This window comes from Dendropsophus ebraccatus, chromosome 1, assembly GCF_027789765.1.
Source record: "Dendropsophus ebraccatus isolate aDenEbr1 chromosome 1, aDenEbr1.pat, whole genome shotgun sequence".
In the NCBI taxonomy this organism is placed as follows: Eukaryota; Metazoa; Chordata; class Amphibia; order Anura; family Hylidae; genus Dendropsophus; species Dendropsophus ebraccatus.
In genome coordinates, this window is record NC_091454.1 from 179877942 (window position 1) to 179900178 (window position 22237).

The following is a 22237-nucleotide window of genomic DNA, read 5'->3' on the forward strand; positions in this document are numbered from 1 at the left end:
ATCCCAGGTGTGCACAAGGTTGAACGATAGACAATCATACTTGTTCGGCTTACTAAAATATTTGCATTGTCTTCTCTGTGTATTGTCCTTCACACAGTGACTATGTATACAAAGATAAGTTCTTTCTAGTCAACGGTACTAGACAAATTCAGCCGCTTTTATTCCCAGGGAAAATAGATGCCCAATGATTCAGCTGCAGCCACTTGTCCACAATGTAATGGTTTTGTTGCAGCTTTGTAGAGACTGTAAAATAGCTCATATAATATAATGTACAGATGATAAAAGTCAGACTCTAGTTTATGCTTTTCTGCAGACATGAGAATATTCTCCCATGGTTATTTTACTTTTATGTGTATTATTTAACTTGTGTGCCCTGTCTATAATGCTGGTCTTTGTTCTGGTTATTGTCATAATAATGCTTATACAATGTAATCATTGAGAGTAAGTGCTTGTTCCTCTTTGTGGTTTTCTTGTTCTCCAAGGTCTTTTTTAATATTTGTATTTGTAATGATACGTTGAGTCTACAGTATACTTTATCTTTATTTGTGATGCACTTACATTCAGTCTATTGGTCCCTGTGAGCAGCCATTTTAGGTTAGTGAAAGGTTACCTGTAATGTCCTTCAATGCGATTACTTTCAGGAGGTGCATAAGGAATGTCTACCTCTTGATACTAGTTACACATCACACCGCTCCACATTTCCATATATGCATACAGCACTCCAAATTTTTATAGGCATACTAATAATTTATTATTGCCAGACATATCATGCACTTTATCCATCATTTCTCCTCCCCTACTTCTTTACAACACGTAGACACTGTTCTACAGTCAGCCCACACAGTGCCCACTACATCACTGCGCCAAGATCACCTCGACCCCTCGCACTCTAGGTGACCAGCATCGGGCCGCACAACAGAGCAAACGCCTACACAGAAGACAGGGCACAGAGCAGCACTTCTCTTTCCGCTGCTTTTACTCTGCACTGTATACTCTCTGAGACCCCAGACATCCTTGTCTTCACCTACAGACATCCCTGCTCTGGAATAGATAGATAGATAGATAGATAGATAGATAGATGGATAGATAGGAGATAGGAGATAGATAGATAGGAGATAGATAGATAGATAGATAGATAGATAGATAGATAGATAGATAAATAGGAGATAGATAGATAGATATAAACATTCTGTAGGGATCTTCCCGGGGGATGGTGTGTTTGGACACAGTTCACAGCAGACTTGGACTTGTAAAACAACAGCTTGGCGTTTATTTTCAGCATAAACAGTCCGTAACAGAAATATAGCAACACTGTGCTTTAAGAACAAAACAAAAAGGTCTTGCCCGTCTGGGCGCTAACTAACAACGCAGGTTACCTCTCTGGCACTTCAGTGGTCAGTATTGCGGGGTGTGAACAGGCCCCAGCAGCGGCTGTCTTCCCAGCTCTCACCAAACAGCATGCAGGCTGTTCACTCCTGGCTGAGAGAGAGAGACCTGTATACTGAGCCCACCTTTTGCCTTCTCAGGCTGATTGGGATCAGAGCTCACCTGATCCCAAAACCCACACTGGATCGAGGGGGAGGGAATGGCAAGTCCCACTACCAAAACCTACCTGCCATTCCATGTAAGTCCAGGCCCGGCAATAATAAATAATAGCTCAGCAGCATAACACTGCTGAGCACAGATGCCTCCTGGACTCACCATCTCACACTATGTATCAACCTGGGTGAGATGTACATCCCCTCGAGCACTTTACCAGTGACATGTCCACATATCCCCCCCCTCTTCTTCAGACCGGAGGGCTGAGCATTTTGTCCCCACAGACAGTGTACCCTAGATAGGGCGTCAGCATTTGCCTGTAATTTCCCTGGCCGGTGTTCCACCATGAAATTAAAGTTTTGGAGGGAAAGAAACCACCTAGTCACCCTCGCGTTTTTCTCCTTGTTTAATTTCATCCATGTTAGGGGGGCATGGTCTGTCACTAACTTAAACCTCCTGCCTAGTAAGTAGTACTTCAGGGATTCTAGGGCCCACTTCACTGCCAGACACTCTCGCTCCACAATGGCGTAGTTTTTCTCGGCCGGGGATAGCTTCCTACTTAAGTACATCACCGGGTGCTCCTCGCCATTCACGACCTGTGAGAGGACGGCACCTAACCCCGTGTTAGAGGCATCTGTCTGTACTAGAAACTCTCGCCTAAAGTCAGGGGTAACTAGCACAGGCTGTTGGCACAAGGCAGACTTAAGGCTTTGAAAAGCTTTCTCAGCCTCTGGAGTCCATGTCACCATTGCGGACTTTGCACCCTTTGTCAGGTCAGTTAGTGGGGCTGCAACTGAAGCAAAATTCGGCACAAACCTTCGGTAATAGCCCGTAATACCCAGGAAAGCTCTGACCTGTTTCTTTGTGAGGGGTTGAGGCCAATTCTGTATTGCCTCAATTTTATTTAGTTGTGGTTTCACTAACCCCCTCCCAATAATGTAGCCCAAGTATTTGGCCTCCTCTAAGGCTAGTGCACACTTCTCTGCATTGATGGTTAACCCCGCAGCACTTATGGCATCTAACACCGCCTGGACCTTACAGAGGTGACTTTCCCAATCCGGACTAAAAATGACCACATCATCGAGGTAGGCAGCAGAGTAATCACGATGTGGTCGCAGAATCAAGTCCATCAACCTCTGAAAAGTGGCAGGGGCTCCATGTAACCCGAATGGCATCACTACGTATTGGAAGAGCCCATCAGGGGTGGAGAATGCGGTCTTCTCTCTAGCCTTAGGAGTGAGTGGGATCTGCCAGTAGCCCTTAGTGAGATCGAGGGTAGTTATGTACCTGGCATTACCCATCCTTTCTATCAACTCATCTACCCTGGGCATGGGGTAGGCATCGAACTTGGAGATCTCATTTACCTTTCTAAAGTCATTACAGAACCTCCAAGTTCCATTGGGCTTTGGGATTAACACAATCGGGCTGGACCACTCGCTCTGGGACACCTCAATGACTCCTAGGTCAAGCATACGTTTTACCTCAGATGATACCGCCTCCCTCCGTGCTTCTGGTATCCTATAGGGTTTCAGGTTTACTCTGCTTCTAGGCTCAGTTTCAATATGATGACTAATGAGATGCGTACGCCCTGGTAGGTCAGAAAACTTGTCTTTATTTCTCTGCAGGAACTCCTTAGCTTCCTGCTTCTGGGATACTGATAGGGTGTCACCAATCCTGACCGGAGGGATTGGTGGTGACAGATGACCAACAGGCTTTGTCGCCACCAAGGATTCCCTGTCTTTCCAGGGCTTGATCAAGTTTATGTGATAAACTTGTAAAGGCTTCCTTCTACCTGGTTGGTGTACCTTGTAGTTGACCTCACTGATCTTCTCTACAGTTTCATAGGGACCCTGCCACTTGGCTAAGAATTTGCTTTCTACCGTGGGAACAAGTATGAGTACCCGGTCACCTGGGCTAAATGTCCTGACTCTTGCAGAACGATTGTAAATTCTGCTTTGGCCCTCTTGCGCCCTCTGGAGGTGTTCCCTTACTAGGGGCATTACAGTGGCTATACGGTCCTGCATTTGTGCTACATGCTCTATAACACTCTTGTATGGGGTGGACTCACTTTCCCATGTCTCTTTCGCTATATCCAACAAACCCCTAGGGTGACGACCATAGACTAATTCGAAGGGAGAGAACCCTGTGGATGATTGGGGCACTTCCCTAATAGAAAACATCAGGTAAGGTAGTAAGTGATCCCAATCACGACCATCCTTTTTCACCACTTTTTTTAACATATGTTTCAGGGTTTTATTAAACCTCTCCACTAACCCGTCTGTCTGGGGATGATATACAGAGGTACGTAGGTGTGAGATTTTAAACAGTTTGCATAGCTCTTTCATCACCTTTGACACAAATGGGGTACCTTGGTCAGTCAAGATTTCCTTGGGGATCCCCACCCTGGAAAACATATAAAACAATTCCCGTGCAATTGTTTTAGAGGCAGTGTTTCTTAGGGGTACAGCCTCAGGATAGCGGGTCGCGTAGTCTAACACAACTAGAATGTACTGGTGACCCCTAGCTGACTTTACAATGGGACCCACCAAGTCCATTGCGATCCGGTCAAAAGGTACCTCTATGATGGGGAGTGGGACCAAAGGACTGCGGAAATGCGACACTGGAGCGCTAAGCTGACATGTGGGGCACGACTCACAGTATTTTTTTATGTCAGCATAAATCGCAGGCCAATAAAACCTCTGGAGGACTCTCTCCTGCGTTTTATCTGTCCCCAAGTGGCCCCCAAGGACGTGATTATGGGCCATGTCGAGTACCTGACGCCGGTACGACTTAGGCACCAGGAGCTGTTCCACAACCTCATCATTAATTTTAGTGACTCTATAGTAGAGATCATTAGCCATAGAAAAATGTGGAAACTTTCTCTCAGCTTCTGGTTCCTGAGGTACCCCATTCATAACAGTGACCTGCTCTCTCGCATTTTTGAGAGTGGGGTCCTGTAATTGTGCAGTACCAAAATTATCCCTAGACACCTCTAAGTCTGGAACATTCTGCGCAGTGGGAGGAGCCTCTTCCTCTCCAGCCAGGACCTGCAAAGGAAAAGCATCATTTCCATCCTGTACATTTTTATCATTTACCGTGGGTAATGCAATAGACTTAGGGGTCTCCTCACTCCTTTCAGGGGATTGTTGTTTTCCCCATAGAGCCCAGAACAATGGAAAATCACGCCCCAATATCACATTATGCATAAGATTTTTAACCACACCCACTTCATATTGTACAGCGCCTAGTTCAGTCCCGACATTAGCCCGTACTATAGGGTAAACCTTTGTATCACCATGTATGCATACCACACTCATATGTCTTGCTGGCACAAAGTCCCCAGTCACCAGACTGGCATGCACCAGGGTGACAAGGCTTCCTGAGTCCAGCAACGCCTTAACAGGAAAGTTATTTACAGTAATGTTGCAGATTTGCGGTTCAGTCTCTAGTCCAGTGACCGCAACAAAAGACGGTTCCGCAAATAGCGACTGACGCCGGCTAGCGTCACACTACATGGGCTCAGTGGTAAGAGGGCAATGGGCAGACATATGTCCCGTCTCATGGCATCTCCAGCACTGGATAGGGCCTGGTCTCCTTGGCAGGGAGTCCTTTTTAGGGCCACTTAGCCACCGGGGACCATCACCAGTCTTTTGCCCCTGAGACACCTCCTGAGCGCTCTTCCCTCTATCAGCACCCCTCCACACTCCCCCAATAGATGGAAGTCTCTTACCAGCTGATGGCACAGATCTGGCACTCCGGGGAGGTGACGGTGCTGCAGGAACATCACGGAGGTAGTCCTCAGTCGCCTGGAACCTCTCCACAAGGTTGACAAGTTCGTCGGCACTCTTAGGGTCGCCTTGTCCCACCAAGCGTTGCAGATCAGCAGGAAGTGCACGGAGGTAGCGATCCATCACGACCCTCTCTAGGATCTGGGCAGGAGTAGAGGTGTCTGGCTCCAACCATTTTCTTGCCAGATGAATCAGGTCGTACATCTGGGACCTCGCTGACTTGTCCAGACTGTAGCTCCAGTTGCGTACCCTCCGGGCACGGACAGCAGCAGTAACTCCTAGTCGGGCGAGTATCTCTGCTCTTAGCCGAGCATAGTCCTTGACCTCTTGCTCACTGAGGTCATAGTAGGCCTTTTGAGGTTCGCCTGTTAAATAGGGCGCAATCACTTCTGCCCACTCAGTGGAGGGTAACTTTTCTCGCTCAGCCACACGCTCAAAGACAGTTAAGTAGGCCTCAACATCGTCATCAGCAGTCATCTTTTGCAGCGCACGCTGCACAGCTCTTCTTACAGACAAAGTCTCTGGCGCGGCTGCTGCCACCAGCTGGGGATTAGCACCTGCAGACGCCTCTTGCTTTGCTATCAGGTACTCAACAAGTTTCTGTTGTTGAGCCATCGCCTGTTCATGGCGCAGATTAGCGGCTGCCTGATCCTGTTTAGCGGCTGCCTGAGCCTGTTGTTGTGCGGCCAATGCCTGTTGTTGTGCGGCCAATGCTTGCTCATGGCGTAGGTTAGCGTCTGTCAGAGCCTGTTGTTGCTGCCGATTAGCCTGCTCATGGCGTAGGTTAGCGTCTGTCAGAGCCTGTTGTTGCTGCATATTCACTTGCATTAACTGCTTCATCATCTCCTCCATGTTGCTTGACTGTTTTTGGAGTGAAGCCGCAGCCTTCACCCAGGACATAAGCAGCTGTAGCCAAGTTGATGCACACCGTTGCCCCTAGCAACCCTTTTGCCCGCATCCTCCACCAATTGTAGGGATCTTCCCGGGGGATGGTGTGTTTGGACACAGTTCACAGCAGACTTGGACTTGTAAAACAACAGCTTGGCGTTTATTTTCAGCATAAACAGTCCGTAACAGAAATATAGCAACACTGTGCTTTAAGAACAAAACAAAAAGGTCTTGCCCGTCTGGGCGCTAACTAACAACGCAGGTTACCTCTCTGGCACTTCAGTGGTCAGTATTGCGGGGTGTGAACAGGCCCCAGCAGCGGCTGTCTTCCCAGCTCTCACCAAACAGCATGCAGGCTGTTCACTCCTGGCTGAGAGAGAGAGACCTGTATACTGAGCCCACCTTTTGCCTTCTCAGGCTGATTGGGATCAGAGCTCACCTGATCCCAAAACCCACACTGGATCGAGGGGGAGGGAATGGCAAGTCCCACTACCAAAACCTACCTGCCATTCCATGTAAGTCCAGGCCCGGCAATAATAAATAATAGCTCAGCAGCATAACACTGCTGAGCACAGATGCCTCCTGGACTCACCATCTCACACTATGTATCAACCTGGGTGAGATGTACATCCCCTCGAGCACTTTACCAGTGACATGTCCACAATTCCTATGACTTTGCTATCATACATGATTCCGTGATTAAGCCAGGTTGCATGTTTAATGTTTCTCTGCCATACAGTACCTATTCGTATATATAAAAGGCGCATTATCAATGAGCGCCTGCTAAAGCGTCTAGGTTCATATATAAGGTGCACTGGATTATAAGGCGCAGTGCATTAAATGAAACAAATCTCAGACCTGAAGCCAAACTTTATTTAACCCTTTCACAATAGCTGCTCTATTTCCATGCTGTACTGCAGGACTTATAGCTTTGAATCTGCATCATAAGCATGTCTCTTAACAGGAGGCATTTTGGGGGTAGTAGGTATAATAATGGCTAAAACACAGATATTCCAGGGGCTCCTGCGCACAGAGCTGTACATATCACCGCACTCAGTGAGGCTCCTGTGTGCTATGGCACACTGTGGCAGGCGGGATTCTGTGATGGAGATTTACTCAGATTGAACCTACTGTAACTCAAGTTAAGAAATAATTCACATATAAGGCACATCGGGCTTTAAGGTGCACTTTCGATTTCTGAAAAAATCATAGGATTTAATGTGCGCCTTATAGTCCGAAAAATACGGTATACGTTGGGCTTAGCATACGTTGCCTTATGTCTTTTTTGGCAGATTAATGTTTTGGGGAGAACCCTATCCAAAGATGTCTTTAAGTCTCAATGAAACCAACTCAGGGTTTTGAATTATTCTAATCACTCAATGACTGTAAGGAAGAGACCATTAGTCTGGGATGATGGCTTTTAATACAGTGGTCCCTCAGCATACGATATTAATTGGTTCCAGGACGACCATTGTATGTTGAAACCATTGTATGTTGAGACCAAAATTCTATGGAAAACTGTCCCAGGTAAGAAGCAGCACAGGACATGTAGTATCACACTATACTCTGGAGAATCACTACTAGACAGCCAACCAGTGCAGGCACTTCACTAATACTGGGGATTTACCAGTAAAATGGCCAGTTTCATTGGTTGATCATCTATTCTCATGCGCTGCAGACCCTGACTGTCCAGAGCCTTGTATGTCGAGTCTGGTCTCAAGTTACGATGGTCCAGAAAGGAACATTGTATCTTGAGGACATTGTAAGTTGAGCGATCACTATATAAGCAAGTTGTTCCTATTTGAGTTTTGTAAAAATATCTGTACAACGAAAGTCTTCCTTCTTATTGTCAGGAACTTACCTTGTCCGGCTCCAGCGGCGTCTTCTTCCAGCTCGGCTCCGGCTGACGGCTCAGGAGCGCGCCGCTGCTCCGCCCGCCGGAGCCGAGTGACGTCACGGAGACCCGGCGGCGTCCCTAGCAACCGGGGACGCCGTGGTGTCACGTGATCGTCAGCCGGCCGGCCGGTACGCAGCTGAGGTGTCTTGCACTCAGGCTGAGTGACAGGTCGCCCGGCCACTCAGCCTGCAGTGCACCAGCTGCAGTGAAACTGGACTCAGGAGGCCGGACCAATCAGCCTTTGGTCCGGGCTCCTGGTCCAGTATAAAGTGTCAGTATTGCCAGCAGGTTATCGCTGGCTATTAGTTCTTCTAGTCCCAGCTCCCCTGCTCCGTCCCAGCGTTCCCTGCCCTATATCCCATTCTGCTTGTCTTCTCGTGTTCTTGACCCTCCGCCTGACCTGTGACTATTCTTTGCTTGCCGATTCTGTACTGCGTTGCCCGTGTGGTTTGACCTGGCTTGTTGACTACTCTTTATTGTGTTTTGTCCGTCTGTCGTGTTTTGTGTTCCACGTATTCAGTACAGGGAACGTCTTCGTGGTTGTCCGCGACCGCCTAGGGTCGACTGAGGCAATTAGGCAGGGACAGTGGGTGGGATTAGATCAGGGCCCACTGTCTGGTTGTGTTTGCCGTTGCTGACACTTATAGACTTAAGTGATCAGAAATTTGTTACACTAGAAGATGCCACCATAGTAAATTTTAACCTTTTAAAGGCCTCCTGTGTGGCACACTAAATACAAAGATACCATCTATGTACCTCTACCACCTTATGCATGTCGGAAGTGGTGGGATATATAGACAGCTCTTCCAAGGCCACCATATACATGTTAGCATATGTAAGCACTAGATTACTCCCCATTGCAATACCCCTTTTCTGAATGTAATAGTTCTGAAAATAATTATCCTGAAACAAGAAACAGCTATATGTCAAAATGATCTCAAGCGTGTCAATAATAAACCATGATGTATGAGGAGTAATGTTTTTAAGGGCTCTAAGTGCCACATTAAGGCCCCTCTCATGATTGATGGACATATACAGTGAAGTCACATCGAAGGAAATCAATATATGATCACTACTTGTCTCCACTTCACCTAACTTTGATAGAAAATCTTGAATATACCTGATGTACAACTTAACTGATGTATTATACTGAATGTCATGATAGTGGGATGCAGGTGATATACCATAAAACATTTGTATGATCCATGTTTCTTTAAACTTATGCCTGGTGTATGCCCTAACATTTCCTGTTATGCCATGTTTCACTTTTGGGGTACGGCCTTCAATACAAATGACGTTTTCTGGATGTTGCTCAGCATCGGCTGCACTTGTGGGTTAACACAGGTCAGATTTATAAATAGTCTTTTAATAAATCCAGCAGAGTCACACATTCTCAGCCAGCTATTAAATGGGCTTTACGTTCCTCTTCAGTCAGGATCATTATTATTTTTGTTAGATAATTTATCATCTATCTAATATCCTAATATTATTATGTGTGTGGTCTTCAGGCTAAAGCTAGGGAAAGAAAAATGAGGAATGACAAATGAGCATGCTTTTGGATAAAACATGATATATCAAGTCCTACAAAAGGCAGAGAAATCTTTATGGAATATCCATCTATGTTAAAAACCCTCATTAAATCCTGAACCCCTCCCAATCTCCTGACAAGTATTTGTGTGAGGACCAGATAAAGGGATGTCTCGGTTTTCTTAACAAATAAGTTTAACCACTTGAAAGGCCAGCTGTTACCCTCACTAGTAAACTGAACAATCTGCTGGAACAGACATCCACCTACTTTGCCCTTCAGTGTAGTAAAACCACAAGTTTCTTAGGATGCACTGAATTCCACGTTAGCCCAAGGATTCCTTAAGCATGTTGATCCTCCTTGACTCAGATATACTTATTTCGTCAAGAACTTAATCACACTAAAATTCTATAAATTAAAAATTAATATATATATGTTTATTTTATTTATTATATATATTAAACATAAAATAAACAAGCATATATATTTTTGAACAATATTGATGTCATTGATACACACAATAATGTATGGATTATTTACAGACCATAAGAGATAGGCTTTATTTTGTCTGATTTAAGATTTACCAGATTTAAAGGGGCTATCCATTTAGGTTAAATATATATTTACTCATCCCCCCTCCTTAACACTAACAATTCATTCCATACATGTCTTTACCTTTTTTGTCTCCTTCCCTATGTTTTGAGCCTGCAGCTTTCTGCTAAAGACACAAAAAAACTGTGTGCGAGTTGCTAAGTTTGTCTCTGCTCTCAACGTCCTCCTTCCCGCTCCCTTCCGAAACATCTAATATAAACAACTCCCTATCTGCAACTTTGTAATGCCGGGACGATAAATTACAGTGAGCTCATCAGCAACTTGATCATAGATTGCTCTGCCTGGCATTACAAAGAACCTACAATGTTGCAGATACAGCCTGCCAGGGACTTATTTACATGAGCTGTCTCAGAAGGGAGGGTAAAGGAAGGGGTTGAGAGCAGAGATGGACTCAACAGCTCAGACACAGTTTTTTGTGTCTTTAGTAGAAAGCAGCACTCAAAACTGAGGGAAGTAGGCATAAAAGGTAAAGACGTATATGAAATTAATTGTTAGTGTTCAGGAGGGGGGATAATTCAACATATATGTTACCTAACTGGATAACCCCTTTAATTAAGGTAGTAAAATAACCAATATATGTACAATTTTTAGACAGATGAAAACAGGTTTAATCGTCAGAAAACCACTTTAAGAATAATTTAAGGCAAATTGCAATTGTAATTTTACCACAACCTTTAGTTGATATGTATTCCTAGCCAAATCGAGCTGGCAAGCCAAACTATAACAGAACTGAAAAGATCTGTTTATGTTGGGGATTTTTAATGAATAAATCCTCTATACTGACCAGAAAAGGCATTTCATGACCATTCCATATGTAATTGCATGCTGCTAACAATTAGCTGTGTCTTCCTCTCAGGGTAGATTTTAAAGATCTACAGAAGCAATTATTGTATTAGTTACAACTTCCTTACCACTTCCAGATCAAGTTACAAAAGCAAGTATCTAATCATGGGACACTTGCTCCTCATCCAGTTGACTAATGGTGCGTTTACATGAAGCGATAATTGGCCCGATCGTACGATTAACGATGTTGGAGTAACGATTTTTTTTCATAACGACCAGCGTTTAGACGGTACGATATATCGTACGGAAAAATCATTTTGCCCCGCCCCCCGCTCGCAGCCCGGCCTCCCGCTCATCCGCAGCCCCCTGCGCCGACTCTCATCGCCACCCCCGCCGCTCTCATCGCCACCCCCGCCGCTCTCATCGCCGCCGCTCTCATCACCACCCGCCGCCGCTCCGGTCGCCCCCCCCACCGCTGCCGCTCCGATCGCCATCCCCGCTGCCGCTCTGATCGCCACCCCCGCCGCCGCTCCGGTCGACCCCCCCGCCGGCGGCGGCGCTCCGATCGCCCCCGCCGCTCCACGGTCATACGTTACCTGCTCCGCACAGCAGGTCTTCAGCCATCCCCGACTCTGCTCTTCAGTGCACTGATTGGCTGAAGAGGAGCCATTTGAAATTCCCGGATCCCCTCTTCAGCCAATCAGTGCACTGAAGAGCAGAGCAGGGGATGGCTGAAGACCTGCTGCGCGGAGCGTATGACCGTGGGCCGGCGGGGGCGATCGGGGCGGCGACGGCGACGGCGGGGGGCCGGGCTGCGAATGGGGGGGCGGGCGGCCCGGCTGCGGGCGGCCGGACTATCGCGCGACGACTGTTTACACGGAACGAACGACGATTTGATGACATGTTGAAAGATCAAAACGTACGATTGCTCGTTCGTCGTTTGATCGTTCGCTGCGTTTACACGTACGATTATCGTTCGATTTCGGTCGTTATCGCGCAAATTTGCCCGATAATCGTTACGTGTAAACGCACCATAATGTTATCAAGAAATTCTACAATTCTACAATAGCAGGGTGGTGTACTAACATAAAATAGAAAGCATACTTACCCATCAGTGTGCCTCTATTGAGCCGCTCTCAAGTTTTTAGCCGTCTTCTCCATATGTTATGGCCCCGGATCAGGGAGTAAATCACACAAGTTTGTGCTTAACCACGCTTTCTCTGCTGATTAGTGGGGGCCTCAACACTGAGACCGACCATTCAAAACGTCTGACATATCTCTGTGGCACAATAAAAAAAAAAAACTGGTCAGCATTCTACTGTTCTATGGAGGTTGCACGCTTATGCTGGTATTATACAGACTAAGGCTATGTTCACACATCGTTTAACAGCGTCCGTTGCATAGCACTCAGCCCTTTCCTGCAGCCGATACCAGGAACGCTCTTTTTTCACAATTGATTTGCGGGCACCGTTGGGTGTGCCCGCAAATCAATTAGCCATTCACCTCAATGCAATGTACGGCCGCCGCTGCACATTACATTGTGTGAACAGCTGATGTTTCTAAAGAACGGGCGTTAGAATAACGATTTCAATGCAATGCCGCTCCTGCAGTAAAGAATGGATGCTGAGACCATTGCAATCAGCGTCCGTTCTTTACTAATAAAAGACAATGTGTGAACCTAGCCAAAAAAAGAAAAATTCAACAATAACCTGCAACAGTAACAACAACTTGCAATCGAAACTTTTTTTATGTCAAAAGTTTTTTTCAAACTGCATGTATCACCGATTGTGTATGGATTTTATCAAATGAAATAAGAGTAAGTGGTCCGTGCCTGAGATGGGGGAGATGGCAACATAAACTATAGCTGTGAGTATACCCAACACAGGGTCCCACAAACTCCCCCAGTAAGCACAATTGAATATTTCTTTATCTATCTATCTATCTATCTATCTATCTATCTATCTATCTATCTATCTATCTATCTATTTTATTAAAACAAACTATGCCTTTTGCTTTTAAAATGTTTGAATTTACTCCAAACCGTTGTTATAGAAAAACCGAATAGCCATTTAATGTGTATGGCTATGTTCACACAACCTCAAAAATAAAGAAAAGCCAGACAATTTTGATATTTAAAAAAACGCGATTTAACTGCCTGCAATGGCAATGCATTGAAGTCAATGGAAAGACGGAAGTCCAATGTCCACAATGTATTGAATAACGGAAGTTTTACTGCGGACGTCAAAATAATGAACATGATCATTATTTTTGGACGTCTTTTGCAAACAGCGGACGTTGTTTATTAGTTGTTTACACAGTTTTTCTTTTGTCACCTTTCTTTTTTTTTACTATTAAATCTAATGGACTTTTCAATTAAGCCACAGCCAAAGGGCAATTAGTAACCCCAAACTGGAATAATGTACAAACACCAGTCATTGCACTAAGAGGAGGCCAGGCTGCTAAATGACGTCCGTTATTTTAGACTTAAAATGACAGACGTCATTTTAAACTGAGCTGAAAAAACATTGTGTGAACATAGCCATAGAAGAGATTAATAGTCACATACTCCTCTGGTTATAATTGCACTAAACTACCAACAGCACTGGAAAAAAAATATTTCACTGTTCGCTGCTGTTCACTGCTCAGTCTACTTAGAATTGCCCTTTAAGAGTCTGTAGCTCTAAGCCTTGATTTTCTACGATGTTAGTAATATAGTTATACAAAGCATGGTGCTGGGCATCGGCCGAGTAGAGAGTGGGAGGCGGAAATGGAGTATAATAACAATCGTCCAGTTGTTTCCTGCGCGTGGCTGGTTAATAAGATACGGAGAGGATAAACTGCTGCCAGACTTGAGATTTTCGGAGAACGCTCAGCTCTGCATTCCTAGTAAAGTGTCTGCTATTACAACGTTATTGTCAATTGAAATATTAATCAAAAGAGGGAATTAAGAACAACATCTTAAGGTGACATATTCACAAATTTTGTAGATGTTTGAGAAGTAAAAAGTATACCCACAGCTCAGTTCATGCTCGAGGTTCGCTCATCTCTACTTGCAAACTATTGGTAGGCTTAAAAATATAACAGCCAAATAGATGGGAGCCCAATAGAGATGAGCGAACCTGGAGCATGCTCGAGTCAATCCGAATGCGAACTTTCGGCATTTGATTAGCGGTGGCTGCTGAACTTGGATAAAGCCCTAAGGCTACGTGGAAAACATGGATATACTGTAGTCATTGGCTGTATCCATGTTTTCCAGACAACCTTAGAGCTTTATCCAAGTTCAGCAGCCCCAGCTAATCAAATGCCGAACGTTCGGGTTCGGATCGACTCGAACCCGAACCCAGAGCCCAACTACAAGGTCAGATCATGCACAGGCTTTATTTATAATCTACATCAATATAAACTTGAGAGTCTTGAGTGTTATTAATCAGCTTTCTTATTATATGCATATCTATAACCAACGCGGCTGTAGACTGATGTAGAATGGTAGGGTGTTTTCTATTTTATAATTAATTACACAAGCATCATATACTTACCTTTACCAATGCTGTGTGATCTGGCATCAGTCTGTGGTCACTCTGCTTACAGACCACTACTGTGTCTTCCTTCAGACCACAGACCACCTCCTTCGGCTGTCAGTTATTACAAAGAAGTAAAGGAGGCGGGGTCAGCCTGAAGACAGAGTGGTGGTCGGAAAGGGGGCCTGGAGTTGACAGCGTCATAGACCTGCCTCTGTGACACTGCCAGCCAGGAATAAAGAACGTTTTTTTTAAAGATGCTGAATCAAACAGCATCACTAAAGGTATGTATGTGTGTGATATGCATATCCGTGCTGTCATTTTTCTATTGAAGGAAGAAAAAAAGTAAATTCTTGACTTTTCCTGCAACTGTTTCTCTGCATATGTCACTATAGCTTTCATGTTTTTTTTTATCTCTACATTGCCAAAGAATGTGCTTTTCTTTCATTCACCCTGTTTATGTTATATGATGGATGGGTGTCATTAGGATAGCCGCACTGTGACAGATGCAGCCGCAACAGCTGCTGGACAGTGACATGCATGCTATGTGATGTCACTGCCTGTGTGTGGTTACAGTGTACATTTCCATGGGAGGCAGAAATCAATCCAATAACAACAATACATTACTGTACATCTCTACAATGTCTATGGAAGCCAATCCCTACCATCATTTTTTTTTATATGCAAGATCTTGTAATTGATTTAGACGGTTCACTGCGGCGGTTTAGGTTGAGGTTATTATCAGCTATGGTGGGCAAGCAGAATGGGAAGAAAAAATGTAGAAAACTGAAAAGATGTTACTGGTAAGTGGGATTTGATAACCGGTGGCTGAAGAAATAGGATGGAGCCGCGATTGGCTGAGCACAGTTATGCTCAGCCAATCGCAGCTGAGCAGCTAATGACGGGGCATAGGGGGGCCAGCATGAGGGACGGCTACAGCGACACGAATCGGGTCATTATAGTGCATCACACTTCCGGGTCTAGCGTGGGTGGGGGGGGACACGGGGAAGGCGGCCATTCACTAACACAACATACATTACAAAGTTGTATAACTTTGTAATGTGTGTTATTTAGTGAATAATTTTGAAATGCCGCACTACCCCTTTAATGCGGCACGCAGGGTAGACAGTCATTGTCGCTAGGCATCAGGGCGGAAACCGGGCCATAACTATTCACGGCTCTCTGCCTGTCAGCACGCTCTGCAGGGATGAGTGACTGGCAAAGAGGCCCGTTAGTAGCCTGTCAATCATCCCCACAGAACAGTTTTTCCTGGAAATACAGTTACCGATGAAGACACAGCCCATACGGTAGGGGAACTGTGTCGGAGATCTAGTTGGCGCAGCTGGGAGCTTTATCAGCACAATCGTGCTGATTGGTTATCTTTAAATTTACATATTACATAACATGGATTCTCTAATAAATTTATTTAAAAAAAATTTTTCTATGACATTTACCATGCACAGTGTAAAGGGTTATCTAGCATATGTCCATGTGTTTAATCAGGGCATATGGAGATCATAGAGGGAGGTGCTCTGCTAGAGATCCTCCTATAATAGCCACCAATAGGAACATACCTCTTGCACCTCATAAAGAATCTAAATTTGTATAAAATGTAAAATGGTGTTCATAGATCCAACTATGCATAATGGACTACTTTACATAAGCTTGGTTCTCGGTCCTGGCAAACATTGTTGCCGACTAAGTACAACCCCCACTACCACTATGCAAAAAAGTATTGGGAAAAGGTTTGAGGAGTGAAGCAAAGTGCTTAATGTGTTGACACCCATTAGGGAAACCTAAACAGTATTAGGCAGGTGGTTTTATGTATGATTAAAAGTCAGTCTGCACCTACTAACAAAGAAATAAAGAAACAAATTACATATATATATATATATATATATATATGTATATATATATATATATATATATATATATGTTGCCCGGGTCCTAATGCTAAGCTGTACCCATTTTATACAGGTGATGTGACCATAGCTGTACTTTACAGTATTACAAGAATGAAAACAGCTTCTTTTTTCATGAATAACCTCTGATCTTGGATCCTTTCCCAAGTCATTCAAGGTGACTGAAATTTCCAGACTGGAAAACGTAACTGTAGCAAAGGGCAGACCCTGATGTCTTTGTAAAAGATTGCTGTAAAAACAGAAAAAGAGGGGCTCCACAAGTCTGTCAGTGATTAGAAAACCTTCGGAAGGACGCGGGCATGTTGATGAGAAGTCATGTTCTAGGGATTAAGGATGCCGATTCACTGGGAAAACACAGCTTTAAATAGCGAGCAGCTGAACTTACTGAATAAAACTTGAAAACACAAGTTGGTTCTATATGAAAAGGCATTTTGTATAATTCACAAATATGTATACTGCCATGTCATGTGAGGCTATGAACAAGTCATATTGCCTACATTAATTTTTATTTTCCTTTTTTTCCCCATAAAATTAACCATTTTGTCTCTAAAATGTAAAGAGCTTAAAAAACTAAAATTTAAAAAAGCGTTCCCCATTCAGGACACCATCTATTTGTCATTACAGAGTACAGCCACAAAGGGTGTTTGTCACTCTAGAGGACCTGGCATAACTATGCATTATACAGGCAGAGCTAATTTTAAAGGATTCATGTAATACTTACTTTCCCCTGTGACAATGCTGTAGGGGAGCCATACACTTGCTACTAGGTTGCCACAGAGATTACAGCCCTTTAAATTCTATGGGCACTTGATTTTTTAAATTTTGATTTGTTTTGCAGATTGTAAAATGTAAGAACTTTATTAAACATTTCCTACCATTTAATCAGAAAGATAAGCCCAGGTAAATTACACACCTTCTACACTGTTTAGAGAGCAAATACAGCTCACACAACATGCTACAGAGATTGTATAAGCAATGTAATTTTTAATAAAGACTTGGTGGGCGATTTATCAAACATGGTGTAAAGTAAAACTGGCTCAGTTGCCCCTAGCAACCAATCATATTCCACCTTTCGTTTTCCAAAGAGTCTGTGAGGAATGAAAGGTGGAATCTGATTGGTTGCTAGGAGCAACTGAGCCAGTTTCACTTTAATCTATGTTTGATAAATCTCCCCCTTAATGTTTTGTAACAACAAAGCAAGAATTGAAAAAAGGCTCGACAGATAAATGGAAATTGTTTAAATATGAATTGATAAAAGGGGTATTTTTACATCAATCAATATAGTTATACTTGTAGGACTTGTCAGGTTAAACTTTTTTTAAAATAAAATAATTTAGCAAACTTGTCTGATATGCTGCTTTTTCTGTCCCATTGTTGACAAATTTTACTGATCTACTTTAAAAGCAGAGGTCTAGCTGGTATATACAGCTATAGTTATATACACAATATGGGGGACATTTAAGCCCCTACTACATGGGGCGACTGAGAGGAGCAAAGAAGCGCTGTCAAATTCTCTTTCCCTGCTCGCTGCCGCTGCTATTACACAGCAAGCAGCAAGCGGGTGAGTTCTATTACACAAGACAATTATCGGCCATAACGGCTGAATACGGCTGATAATCGTTTTGTGTAAAAGGGCCTATACGAAGTTCCCTCCCAAGGTGTACATCAGGGAGATGGCGCAGATTCGCCCCTTCTGGCTGGCATATGTCTGCCGTGTCCCCTACTTGCCCATTGGGCAGGCAGGGGGAGCTGGGGAGGAGACGTGGCATCCTCCCGCGCCTCATTTATCAGCATTTACGCCGGCTCGCATGCATAAATCATGATCCAAATCTACAGTCTACTGTATGCGAATTCGGCCAGGGAGAAGGGGGCAGGGTCTAATTGAAGACTGACGTACGAGTATGCCTTTCTTCAAAAATCCCCCCCTATATCGCTATACATCTACAAAATAACTATATACACTCCAGCCAGATCGCTGCTTATAGAGCAGAGTAGTGGTTGGTAATCTAGACAACAAGCTATAAAAAATGGAAGGGAAAGAGCAGCCTATCAGGATCAGGTGGCAAATGTGCTAAATGAATATATTTGCAAAAATATTTAAGTTAGTCGAGATGTGGGAATACCCATTTAGGGTAGCTTCACAAGTATCGGATTCACAGTGGATTTCATGCTGCAAGTTTGCATCAAAATCCGCTGTGGATTCTGGTACAGTAAAGTTAAATGGGTCACATACCTGCAGCGGAATTTTCATTTAACCCCCTTTAAGCCCCAGCAGCCCGGAGCATACATTACCTGCTTGGCGCCGCGGCTGCATGTGAGGCTCCCAGCTACTGTCGGTCCCAATCAGCCAATCAGTGCTGTGCTGAGGGGGTTAAAGGGGCTGGGTCACATACTGGCAGCGGAAGGAAAATTCTGCTGCGGGTATGTGACCCATTCAACTTAACTGTACCAGGATTCGCAGTGGATTTTGCTGCAAACTCGGTGTGAAATCCGCTGCAAATCTGGTACATGTGACGCTACCTTCTCATAAGTCACCAATAAGTACAACAGGTGAATGCTTGCATGGAGTTTGCTCAAGAGAAAACTGAAAATGTATCACTAATACAAGTTCTGTGGCCTTATGCTGACTATAGGTTTGAACATTTCTGATATCTTCTCTTTTGGCTCAATGGTCTCTAACGTAACATCACCTAAGAGTATCAGCACTGGTGGGAATCATTTTCCATATTGTTGAAGTTCCCTATTACTGTTAAGCATCTGACCAGGATGAGTAATACTTCTGGAATGAATACGGAGTGTTTCTGTAACATAAACATAATGAGAATTGTTAGTATAAATGGGTAAGATGACTTAATCTGCTTGAGGCTACTCTTTTTTTCCTTTTTTCATTTCTTTTCCCAATCATCACCTTGATCAAGCAATTAACTTCAAAGGCGGACGTCGAATCTTTAAAACAAGAGGATCCTTGTCTGTCAAGAACAATGGACAGTTCATTTTAATTCTCCTCAATGCGAGTTCTATTACTAAGTTCTACAGCTTGTATAAATTCCCTGATGTTATGCCCTATGATGTCCATTATAATAGGAAGCCCAGCAGTCATTAACCGGCAGATCTTTATTACATTACTCAGTAACATTAAAGGGGTTCTCTGGTTTAGACAACCCATTTTCTATTAAAAGATACCTTATTTTCTTCAGAATTTTCATCTCTTGGCTAATGTAGAATATATGAAAGGGGTTACCCAGCCATCATTATTAGATTGGCAGGGGTCCTTTCACCCCTATGAATCAGGGGCTGCAGCGCTCATGCAGGTACCGCTGCTTCTTCAATGCTTAAAGGAGAAGGAGAAAATTTTAATGAAAGTATTAAATTGCCCCCCAAAAGTTATATAAGTCCCCAATATACACGTATTACCCGAAATGCTTATAAAGTGCTTTTTTCCCTGCACTTACTACTGCATCAAAGCTTCACTTCCTGGATAACATGGTGATGTCACTTCCTGGATAACATGGTGATGTCACTTCCTGGATAACATGGTGATGTCACGACCTGACTCACAGAGCTGTGCAGGCTGTGGCTGCTGGAGAGGATGATGGCAGGGGGATGCTCAGTGTCCCCCTGCCATCATCTTCTACAGCAGCCACAGTGTAGTGCAAGCCCCCTCCAAGTTTATAATAATAGTTCAATGGGACCATTCAATTGTAAGGGACCATTCACACTACGAAAAACAGGCGGAAATTCAGAGTGGAACCCTTGCCCACGGACTCTGCTTGGAATCCCACCTGCTATCTGTTTCCATTGGTTGTCTCACGCCTCCACTCTCCGTGCCCCTCCGCTCAAAGAATTGACAGGAATTTCTGCCTGTTTTTCGTAGTGTGAACTAATACAATTTTGTAGAGTCCTAAACATTACACTACATCTGACTGGAAATACCATTCCTTAAAGGGGTATTCCCCCCAAAATAATTTTTGCATTAATACGCTGCCCACCCGTAGCTTTCCATCTTTCCAATATAAAGTTATTATTGATTCTGCACAGTTTTGCTGTTATCCAGCTGCATTCACCTCCATGGATTGCATAGAATCATCAGATCTCAGTCCACACCGACACGCTCCCTGCTCCTGGCCCCCACCCTCCGTGTCGGCATCACGTGTCCTCAGTCCCAGCACAGTGAAGTGACTGAGAACACTGATGGGGCGGCTGCTGTTACAGAGGGAGACAGTGATCAGCGCAGCTGTGACAGCATCCCTCTCTAACAGCAGCCGCCCGCTCACCCCCAGCCCAGAGCTCACCCCCTGTGTCCAGAGCCTCAGGGCTGTGTCCAGCACTCACCCGCAGCACACAGCCCCCCGGCCCACAACCAACCGCCCTCCCCATCACCCGTGGCATACCGCAGCACCCCCCCACCCACGGCAATTTCCGCCCCCCCATCCTCCCCGCAATCGCCCGCGGCTAGCTCTGCCCCCCGCTAGCTCCGCCCCCTTGCAATCGCCCGCAGCTAGCTCCGCCTCCAATCATTCGCGGGTAGCTCCGCCCCCGCAATCGCCCAACTCAGCTCTGCTACGCAGTCACGGCCAACTCAGCTCTGCTACGCCGTCGCCTCCAACTCAGCTCTGCTACGCCCACACCGCCATCTCAGCTCAGCTACACTGTCATCATCTCCTTCATTGTCTCAGCTCTGCTACTTCACCATCATCAGGCATAAGCATTGCATGATGGGAAATGTAGTTTCCTATCTTGGATATAGATCAGCTTTTAGAAAAACTTGTAAATTGGAACGGCAGCAGCTAGAAAGATGGGAGACGGCTCAAACTACTCAGAGGGACTTGGTGAGTAAGACCAGCTAGGTTTGGGAGCATTTCATTTTTTAGCTCTTGGGGGGAATACCCCTTTAATTTGGTAAAAATGCACTAAATTCTAAATATATGAAATATTTAATCCAAATGAAAACGGAATATTATTCTGAGGATCAGCACATGTTTTATTATGCCTGAGAGCTTCCCATGGTGTAATGTCATATTACATTTCAGGAACAGCAAGTGTTCCATCGAGGACACAAGATTGCAGCTCTGCTCCGATATGTCATGTTGTGTAAGGATCCTGATTTTACTTTTACTCAGCCTTTGAAGATCACAAGACACAAAACTCAGCCATTTGATCAGGACATTCTGTCAAGAGTGCTGAGCGCGGTGCAGACAGTGCGACGGAAAAGTTAAGTATTAAGGTGAAATGAGGAAAGCAAAGTTAATGTGTCATGTGACAACTTCTTATGTTCTATCATTTCAACCTTTCCTCCTTCAACTTTCATCAAGATCATCCAGAGCCAAGACTGGTTAGTGATGCTCCCGTGTAGGCTTGTGAACTCTAATAAAAAACACATATGCACAAGAGTGTGGCATGATAAAAAACAAAAACTTGAAAGGTATCTCATAAAACCTATTTCCATTGAATCTAAAATAAACTGTTATATATTCAGGGCCGTCACGGGTTTATAGATTCATAACAGTGCACTTAAGGCTGTTGAGAGCTTCTGGGGAAGAAAACATTAACACATACAAGCTAAGAAGATGTCTTCATTGGAAGTGTTTACCTGTCTTGTAAAAAGATTTGTTTTTGTTTGTCCAGTTTTATGAAGATGAGAGGTGTTTTTCCACTCAGCATGACACCTAGAAGTGTAATAAACCTGCAAATCACATTCACGTTACACCAATTCTCATTGGAAAAATCTAGAAAATACAGGCTGTGTGTCTGCAGCACATCCTGAC

General features: G+C 44.4%; 1 pseudogene; it reads left to right on the forward strand.

Moving 5' to 3' along the window:
- Positions 1 to 21688, forward strand: part of LOC138783751 (hemopexin pseudogene) — a 57087-nt pseudogene extending 35399 nt beyond the window's left edge.
- The last annotated feature ends 549 nt before the right edge of the window (positions 21689 to 22237 follow it).